The sequence below is a fragment of the Hyla sarda genome, chromosome 9, assembly GCF_029499605.1.
Source record: "Hyla sarda isolate aHylSar1 chromosome 9, aHylSar1.hap1, whole genome shotgun sequence".
NCBI classification, from domain to species: Eukaryota; Metazoa; Chordata; class Amphibia; order Anura; family Hylidae; genus Hyla; species Hyla sarda.
The window spans coordinates 15329547-15340463 of record NC_079197.1 but is presented as its reverse complement, the minus strand read 5'-3'; positions in this window follow the sequence as shown (position 1 = coordinate 15340463).

Sequence of the window (10917 nt, the reverse complement as noted above, 5' to 3'; positions counted from 1 at the left end):
AAGGGGCTACCAACCTGCTTTCCCAAGCTTCTGAACGGTAAATCAGCCAAAGTGTGTAAAAACGTGCAGCGCCCGCTTATGTATCACAGATGACTAGACAGGTCTGTCGTACAGGGTCATTGGAAAGATGGGTGACTGCCTTCAGCATTGCCAGCATGCTAGCTAGGTCGGAAAGCAAAATATTCAGCCACCAGATTTTGGTGGGGCGTTGCCATGGTAACCACACGACATCCAAACAATGCGCTGTATCGGAGTGGTGCAGGTAGTCTTTGGGTGGTTACCATGGCGATAGTAGAACCCAAACCAGTGGTCTCTAAACTGTGGATCTCCAGCTGTTGCAAAACTACAACTCCCAGCATGCCCGGACAACCAACGGCTGTCCGGGCCTGCTGGAAGTTGTAGTTTTGCAACAGCTTGAGCTCCACAGTTTGGAGACCTAGGGCCCAAATCAGCGTTTTGCAATCAGGGTACCTCCAGCTGTTGCAAGACTACAACTCCCAGCATGCCCGGCCAGCCAAAGGCTGTCCGGGCATGCTGGGAGTTGTAGTTTTGCAACAGCTGGAAGCACCCTGGTTGGGAAACATTTGCCTAAACTTAGGTCTTGCACCTTGCCACCCCAGGTACCCTTTACTAAGGTTCGTGCATACACACAGATGTGGCCTAGTTTTGCATCACAACCACATCTGCCCCAAAATCCTGATACAGATTTTTAGGATGAAATCCACAGCAAAGTTGACGGATTTTGCGGTGGGTTTGTCTGTGGTGGGAAAATTATAGAAAATTCAAATCCTCCTAAATATTTCCAAGTAACATAGTTCATGATGTTGAAAAAAGACCAGAGTCCATCAAGTTCAACCTATAACCTAAAGAGTCCCTACTGAGTTGATCCAGAGGAGGCAAAAAACCCTCATACTAGAGGTAAAAATTCCTTCCCGACTCCAAATATGGCATCAGAATAAATCCCTGGATCAACGTTCTGTCCCTATAAATCTAGTATCTATAACCAGCGATGTTATTACTCTCCAAAAATACATCCAGACCCATTCTGAACTCTTTTACAGAGTTCACCATGACCACCTCCTCAGGGAGAGAATTTCACAGTCTCACTGCTCTTACAGTAAAGAACCCCGTCTGTGCTGTGTATAAACCTTCTTTCCTCTAGATGTAGAGGATGCCCCCTTGTTATAGATACAGTAGTATGATCCAGGAAACAGCACCACCCTCCTTCATAAGATGAAGGTGGTATTGCAGCTCAGGACTTCATACGGCCCCAACAGCAGCTCTACTCAGCACTTTAAGGAGTATTCCGGTGGAAAAGTTTTTTTATTTTATTTATTTTTATTTATTTATTCAATTGATGCCAGAAAGTTAAACAGATTAGTAAATTACTTCTATTAAAAAATCTTAATCCTTCCAGTACATATTAGCGGCTGTATACTACAGAGGAAATTATTTTCTTTTCTGTCTGACCACAGTGCTCTCTGCTGACACCTCTGTCCATGTCAGGAACTGTCCAGAGCAGGAGAAAAATCCCCATAGCAAACATATGCTGCTCTGGACAGTTCCTAAAATGGACAGAGGTGTCATCAGAGAGCACTGTGATCAGATAGAAAAGAAATCCCAAAAGAAAAGAATTTCCTCTGTAGTATAGAGCCGCTAATAAGTACTGGAAGGATTAAGAATTTTTAATAAAGTAATTTACAAATCTGTTTACCTTTCTGCCACCAGTTGATTTAAAAACAAAAAAAAGTATTCCACTGGAGTACCCCTTTAAGGCCAGTTTTATGCAGGTGTAATACGAACACATTTTTGCAATCGACCCGACCAGATTTCTGATGATCCAAGCTGGTTTGGTTAGTCAGACCCACGTTCAGGTCAGGACTTGCAGTTGTATAGTGGCCTAAGGACTCATTCCTAACTATATCACAGTAGTACGCCATTATTATGCTGTGGATACCCGTAGACTTCCATAATGTAAAGGTTTGTTAGGGCCCGTTCACATTGCTGTTATACGGAGCCCAGTCGGCAAGTCTGTTGTAATGACGGGAGTTTAGCGGAGAAAAAAATACTGCATGCACTGGTTTTTTTTTTCTCCACTAAACTCCGGTAAATGACCGCATTGCCGATGGACCCCATTGAAATCAGTGGGATCCGTTGGGACCCGGTGGAGAATCTTGTGCTTCGACCCGTTTATGGGGCCATTCGGTGAAAAAAAAAAAAGAGCTGAAAGGGACAGAGCACGACGGCAAAGTGAATTTAGCCTTAAAGGGGTACTCCCACTGGAAAACATTTTTTAAATCAACTGGTGCCAGAAAGTTAAACAGATTTGTAAATTACTTCTATTTAAAAATATTAATCCTTCCAGTACTTTTCAGCTGCTATATTCTTCACAGGAAGTTCTTTTGTTTTTGAATTTCCTTTCTGTCTGACCACAGTGCTCTCTGCTGACACTTCTGTCCATTTTAGGAACTGTCCAGAGCAGGAGAGGTTTGCTATGGGGATTTTCTCCTATTTGTTTTACACTTTGAACATAGTTTTACATCATAACCAAAATGGGACTTGTTTTGGTATGTGTGTGGTATAGATGTTAAATCCACTCCATAGTCTTAGGGTAGGTTATCAAAAACCTGTCCAGAGCAAAAATTGCTAAGTTGCCCATAGCAACCAATATTTTTCAGGTCTACAGACCTGAACAAACAGCATCAAGATTAGGTTCACATTGCGTTAAGGCTTCCGTCACATGTAACAGTCAGCATCCCGCAGAGAATGGGATGCCGATGTATATTGTAGTGGTGACATCACGCCCCGCCCCCTTAATGCAAGTCTACAGGAGGGGAAGTGACAGCCGTCACGCCCCCTCCCATAGACTTGAATTGAGGGGGCGTGGCATGACGACACGATTGACGATTCTGTCTACAGTACTGTTTTTACCTTATTTCTCTCTGCTTTTATCACCCCAAAAAACATTTTTGATAGCAGCCGCATACAGTCGGATAGGCGTGGCACAAGGTTCGCTATGCCCCTCCGCCAACACGCCTATCCCATGTACGTCAGCGCTGGGACCGCTGTGATTGACACACAGGTCCCAGTGCATGCGCATCTTAGCTTCTCCCCCGTGCGCGCCGCAGCGTGTTATCCTGGCAAGCGCTCGCCCTCGCTGCCTGCCTCCTAAGTGCGCCTGCGCAGGGGATAGGCGTGTTGGCGGGGGGGCATAGCGAACCTTGCCTATCCGACTGTGTGCGGCTGCTATCAAAAAAGTTTTTTGGGGTGATAAAAGCAGAGAGAAATAAGGTAAAAACACTACTGTAGACACAATCTGCATACAGTACAAAGGCTGTGTGTAGGTTATATAGCCTCAAGTTCATGACAGTTTCACTTTAAAGGGGTATTCCAGGAAAAACATTTTTATATATATCAACTGGCTCCAGAAAGTTAAACAGATTTGTAAATTACTTCTATTAAAAAAATCTTAATCCTTTCAGTACTTATGAGCTTCTGAAGTTAAGGTTGTTCTTTTCTGTCTAAATCCTCTCTGATGACACCTGTCTCGGTAAACGCCCAGTTTAGAAGAGGTTTGCTATGGGGATTTGCTTCTAAACTGGGCGTTTCCCGAGACAGGTGTCATCAGAGAGGATTTAGACAGAAAAGAACAACCTTAACTTCAGAAGCTCATAAGTACTGAAAGGATTAAGATTTTTTTGATAGAAGTAATTTACAAATCTGTTTAACTTTCTGGAGCCAGTTGATATATATAAAAAAAAAGTTATCCTGGAATACCCCTTTAAAGGAGTACTCTACTGGAGAGTGTTCTGGCTGTGTTCGGAACAATGTGCGCACGCTTCAGGGGTCGGCCACGCCCGCTCCTGACATCAGGCCACACCCCCTCAATGCAAGTCTATGGGAGGGGGTGTGACGACTGTCACGCCCCCTTCCATAGACTTGCATTGAGGGGGCGTGACCTGATGTCACAAGGGGGCGTGTCCGACCCCAGCAGCACGCGCACATCGATCCAAACTAAAAGTTCCAAATGCAGCCGGAACATTGGCCAGTGGAGTACCCCTTTAACATTCCGTGATTTGGGAAAAAAAGTCCAAAGCCGCAGAAAAATGCCAAAGAAGAGTGAAAAAACATCAAAGGAAAAACATCAAGTTGGTTTGGGGTTTTTATTCCATATTGACTTTGAGTTTCAGCTAAGATCTGGCCGCTGTGTATTTTCACACAGGCTTGATACGACTGCAAGTCCAGCCCGGAATGTGGGTCCGATGACCCAAACCAACAGCGGTCAGTTCGGGTCATCAGGTAGAGCTGCTGTAGAGTCCATTTGTAACCCTGAGCAGCAAAACCACATACAGCCTATGGACAAGAGTGGCGCTGTTTCCTGAAAAGATATAGAAGTTGTATCACTTGTATAAACTTAAGCATATACCATTACAGAATAGAGGGAGCAATTGCTGATCCAGAGGAAATTGCTGAAAGGGATAAAGATAAAAGCAAAAGAGCAGAAGGGTCAAGATAATGGCTTTCACCAAACACTGAGGAAACCTGCGACCCTAGTGATGGCAGCCAGGAATGAGAGGAATGCTTCACAATGGCCGCACTTTGCATTACAAGAGACTTGCTGATCCCTTCCCTGAGACAATACCGTCATTAGTGAACAAATAAGACGTCTTACAGTGCGGAGGAATTAACCCTCTCCTCTTAGGACCTTCCCATCTGCACCTGCTGCTCACTTCAGGAACCTGGAGCCCCCCCTTGGCCTTTAGACCTGAATAAAGGACTTGTCCAGTCTTATGTAAATCAAGATTAATGGCGGCACAATGACAACTTCTGCAACTTTCTAACAGACTTTGTGTTTCAATTCCTCTTCTAGATCGCTGCTTGCTGTGAAGGAGAACATTATCGTTTCCTGTTACGAGTTCTGTACGCAGCGAAGATCTGTATGGTTACTTTCACACTGGCCATATGTGCTGCATATTATCTGCAGTATTAGGGCCCACACACCCTACACAAATTCTGCCCCGAAGATTTAGATGCAGCAGCCTCCTATGGGATTCTGTTGCAACTTGTACACTACTGAAATTCAAAATCCAGACTCCGCAGAAAGAATAAACATGCGTAATACCACGCGGAACTGCATTGCCGTCAATAGAGGTGGCAAAAGGTCCACGTAGTCATGCGGTGGCTCCTGCTACATTATGAACTGTCGGCCTGGAGATATTCTATAGTGTGCACATATTCTTAGAGCAGTATTTCCCAGCAGGGTGATGTTGGGAGTTGTAGTTTTGCAATGGCTAGGGCTGGCACCACCTAAAGGATAGAGGAGCGCAGCCGCTGCACGCTTCGCTCCTCCACAGCAGGGCCCAGTCACTTTCATTACAGTACTGACACAGCACTGGCTGGAGCTGGTAGCTGGATAGAGGATGCTGAGGAGCCCATGCACGCTCCGCTCCTCTTTGGCACAGGCACCCTCCTCATCACCTCACCGCCTGCAGCTGCCAGCCAGACTGAGGCAGAGCTACTGCGCTGCAAGAACAGCAGCACAGCGTCCAGATCATGCACGTGACGGGATATGGCTGGGGGCAATGTGAGGGGGATATGGCTGGGGGCAATGTGAGGGGATATGGCTGGGGGCAAATGTGAGGGGATATGGCTGGGGGCAATGTGCGGGGATATGGCTGGGGACAATGTGAGGGGATATGGCTGGGGGCAATGTGAGGGGATATGGCTGGGGGCAATGTGAGGGGATATGGCTGGGGGCAATGTGAGGGGATATGGCTGGGGGGCAAATGTGAAGGGATATGGCTGGGGGGCAAATGTGAAGGGATATGGCTGGGGGCAATGTGCGGGGATATGGCTGGGGGCAATGTGCGGGGATATGGCTGGGGCGAGGAGATATGGCTGGGGGCAATGTGCGGGGATATGGCTGGGGGCAATGTGCGGGGATATGGCTGGGGCGAGGAGATATGGCTGGGGGCAATGTGAGGAGATATGGCTGGGGGCAAATGTGCGGGGATATGGCTGGGGGCAATGTGCGGGGATATGGCTGGGGGCAATGTGAGGGGATATGGCTGGGGGCAATGTGAGGGGATATGGCTGGGGGCAATGTGCGGGGATATGGCTGGGGGCAATGTGCGGGGATATGGCTGGGGGCAATGTGCGGGGATATGGCTGGGGCGAGGAGATATGGCTGGGGGCAATGTGAGGGGGTCTGCTGTGTGGGGTCAATGTGAGGGACCTGCTATGTGGAGGTAATATGAGGGGGCTTGGTATATGAGTGCACAAAGTGGGCATTATTACTGTGTGGAGCAGTACACATGGATAGTTTGTATAGAGGTGAGAATTGTGCTGGAATAAGGAATCTAAAATGTTTGTACGTCAGATTCTGCGAATACGAGCTGTGGCTGGAGAATTCATGATGGTCGGGGTCAGATGAAGAAAAAGAAAATGAAGATGTCATCTGTGAGTCCCTACATGTAGCTGTAATCACTTATATGGACTGCAGAGTCTGTGTACAACTGGTATCTGCTTCTGTATGGTCACTGAATGTGGGAATATTGATTTCTGTATAACAGATTTTTTTAAGTAACAGTACAGTGCAAAAAAAAAAAAAAAGGGAGGGGTCAAGGGGCAGCAAAATTAGGTTTTGCCTTGGGTGGCAAAAATCCTTGCACCAGCCCTGGCAACAGCTGAAGGCACCCTGGTTGGGAGAAACTGCCTTAGAGTACAGAATAGCTGTGTCAAAACGGCAGAAAAATTGTGGAATGTCTAATAGAGAACACTTGGGAGTTATGTGTATGGGCATCGGGTACCCATTACAGAGCACAAAATGAAAAAAAAAATGTGGTGATAAAAATGGGACCTCACCTCACAAAAGTGGTTTGCATGTTTCGACAGCTCTGACCAAGGGTGTATGTACTAAAGTGGCGGACCCTGTAGCTGCTATGGGGGCCTTAAAGATAGGAGGCCCCCATTCTGGTTGGTCCCATTCTATTTGCAGAACTCCTCTCTCCAGAGAACTGCATTTTCAGCATATTTAAGGAGTAGTCTCATGAAGAAAAAAAAAAAAAAACGCACCCCCTATCCGCACCCCCCTCCATGTAGCTCTATAGGAGAGCCAGAGATTCCCGAATGCAGCGCTCCGGCTACTGCTTTGTGCGGTGGTCGGCACACTCCATTTAGAAAGAGAGACGGGGCCTCATACAGGAGATCACGGGGGTCCCAGCAGTTAAACCCCCAGTGATCTGACACTTATCCCCTATCCTTAGGATATGGGATAAGTTTTTATATTCCAGAGTATTTTATTTCTTTATTAAAAAAAAGAACAAACAAAAAAATAAAAATAACTGTACTCGTACTCTGTCTTCAAAAAAGGCCACAGGACAGCTCTAATAATAGGAGGCCCAATTTGATATTTGCCATGAGACCCTTGTACGCTACTGGCTCTGACTGATACTGGTTTTCATGTCATAATGCGCATGAGGCCAAAAAGTGGACAGGTAAAAAAGGGGCAGTTTTTGGCATGTGGTGGTAAGGAAGACATAGGTTTATGTTATATATTTTTAAAGGCCCCTACTCATTCTCCACAAAGCACCCGGCCGTCCTGGAACAGCTGTTTGCATCCTGTGCAGTGAAAGCATTTGATAAAACGGTACACAATGGGGTGCTGGAATAGAGGAGGACCCCTCGGCAGGGGTGACAATGGAGGCCTGCCCGCAGTAGCTTTGTTTGATGGGCAACCTCTCGGGCTGTGAGGAGTGAGGGGGTCAGCAGGAGTGAGAGGCCTTTTTCAGCCACTCCAGCGTATTCATGTGGTAATTGGGTGTCAAGCAGAGATCAGTCAGTGTCTCTGCCCGGGTTAAACAGCAGAAAAGAAAGAAAGAGGGAGCTGAAGCGATGGAGGCCGTGAATACCATCACAACCTGCAGGAAACTCCAAGGCCCCCCCCCCCCCCCCATACCAGGCACTTGTGTTCCGGCTGAGGGAGGAGGAAAAAAATAAAAAGTGGGGGCCCAAAGCATTCTTATTCAAGGAACCATTGAATAGGAATCAACAATGCAGGAAAAGCCCTTCACAATACGCCCCCTGCTCGGCCTTCAATGCTCCGCTCTAAACAGCCATTTAACCTCCCAAAAAAGACTGAAAGTGACACTAAAGCCGCAAACCAAGGCTTTATCCCACCTCCCCCCCGGCTTCTGGAGGCCATTTGTACGGCAAAATTTTTTTTTTTTTAAAAAGACGGGCCCCTTCGAAATGTGGTCTGGGTGTAAGATAAAGGGCTACATAGCGCCCTCTAACTTAGACAACACCTATCTGCATGCAGGCCCAGGCTTTCATAGTTTAAAGAGGTATTCTTGCCGTATATATATATATATATATATATATATATATATATATCCGCCACTATCGAATTATGTGGGGATATCATTGCAAGGGATAGGAAGGAAGGTAGGGGGTCCTGGACCCAAAAATTTTCATCTTGGAGAGATCCCCATTGTGTTGTGGGGGGGGGGGGGGGGGGGGCGGGCGGGAGGCCAAGATGGGCAATATCAGACCTTCTGGTCCTAATGACATGCCTATAGCAGTACAAAAGGGAACAGGAGCGCTTCCATGTGTAGGATCACCAGGTGGGCAGAATATGAAGGGGGTGAGGAAATTGCTCACCTATTGAAGTTGTGCAATGTAAGAGGCACAACGCTCAGGAGGCAGAGATCACACCGAAGTGTAGCAGGGCTGCTGCGGACTTCCCACGCCAGATGGCGTGCAATGGATACTCAAACACGCACACAGGGAGATTTTGGAAGATGTCCCGTGCTGCCAATCTCTGGAAGATACTCAGAAGGCCAGGTAATTGTAGGAGATATTTTATTTAAGCATACAACGCGTTTCAAAGCCGAACTGGCTTTTTCATCAGACACATAAAAAGCCAGTTCGGCTTTGAAACGCGTTGTATGCTTAAATAAAATATCTCCTACAATTACCTGGCCTTCTGAGTATCTGCAAGAGATTGGCAGCGCGGGACATCTTCCAAAATCTCCCTGTGTGCTTGTTTGAGTATGTCTATAGCAGTGGTCTCCAAAATATGGACGTCCAGCTGTTACAAAACTACAACTCCCAGCCAAAAGCTGTCCAGGAATGCTGGGAGTTGTAGTTTTGCAACAGCTGGAGGTCCACTGTTTGGAGACCTAGGGTCTATAGCAGTGGTCTTCAACCTGCAGACCTCCAGATGTTGCAAAACTACAACTCCCAGCATGCCTGGGCATGCTGGGAGTTGTAGTTTTGCAACATCTGGAGGTCCGCCGGTTGAAGTCTACTGGTCTATAGGATAGGCTATAAAACCACACAGTAGAGTATGTGGGAATACCCATTTAGGGGAGGACAACATCAGACCTTCAGATTATGACTATAAAAGGGGTATTCCAGAGGGGATAAAAAAAAAAAACTTGTTTTCAAATCAGCCGGTGACAGAAAATTAAACAGATTTGTAAATTACTTCTATCTATAAATCCTTATCCTCCAAGTACTTATCAGCTGCTGTTCACATGCTCCACAGGAAGTTGTGTAGTTCTTTCCAGTCGGACCACAGTGCTCTCTGCTGACACCTGTCTGTCTGTCTCAGGAACTGTCCAGAGCAGGAGAGGTTTGCTATGGGGATTTGCTTCTACTCTGGACAGTTTGTGACACAGACCGAGGTGGCGGCAGAGAGCACTGTGGTCAGACTGGAAAGAACTACACAACTTCCTGTGGAGCATACAGCAGCTGATAAGTACTGGAAGGGTTAAGATTTTTATATAGACGTAATTTACAAATCTATATAACTTTCTGGCACCAGTTGGTTTGAAAACATTTTTTTCCCCTTTTAACCATTCTGGTCCTTATGACAAGTCTATAGCAGTGGCCTCCAAACTGTGTGTGGACCTCCGGCTGTTGCAAAACTACAATTTCCAGCATGCCCGAAGGGAGTTGTAGTTTTGCAACAGCTGCTGGTCCCCAGTTTGGAGACCTGGGTTCTATAGGATAGGCTGATGTGAATACCCACAGAAGAGGGCACCATCAGAGCTTCAGCTCATGACTGTAAACATTCTGGTCCTTATGACAAATCTATAGGATATGCTATAAAACTGATCCGTAGGGTGGAAGGGGGGGTCTTGGGCAACAGTAAGTGGTCCCTATATAGAGCAGGTTTACCTTCTGTGCCTCCTATGCTCCCCCAAGACCACTGCTTGCCCATGCTTGCCAGGTACTTCCATCTCCGTTTAGGGTGTGTGTGTGTATATGTGTGTGTGTGTATACACATACACACACACATACATTATATATATATATATATATATATATATATATATATATATATATATATATATATATGCACAAAAGCCAAGTAATCTCCATCCCGCCACCCGCAGAATGATAGCACTGCACACTATAAGAAAAACACTTCTTGCATGGGACAATGAGAGACCCTTGTGGTCACTGTGGGTATTGCAGGCATGACAAAGTTGTCTCCCCCCCAAAAAAAAAATAAAAAAAAAATAATAGTATAATAAAAAAAAGAACAATTAAATTACATCATTTTTTTTTATTATTGCACATGGAAAATCCTTGTCAGACAATGTAAGACAACACTTTGGAGGAAAGGAAAATTTTTTGGGGTGACAAAAAAAATAAAATTATTTTTACCATTCACAGTATCTGATAATGCTTTGCGCTGTGTAGGGTCATCAGGTGGATATTAGAATGACGGAAGCCATGATAAAAAGTATTCAAAAGCAAGCAGATTGCTGTGTCAGGGGTTGTTACCCAAGCTTTCCTAGGGTCCTGAATGGTATGTCTGTGTAGTCATATGCAGCAATGTCATTCAGGACCGCAGGTGGGGACAGTAATGGCGGCTATATTGATTTGCTTTGGATTTTGGCACCT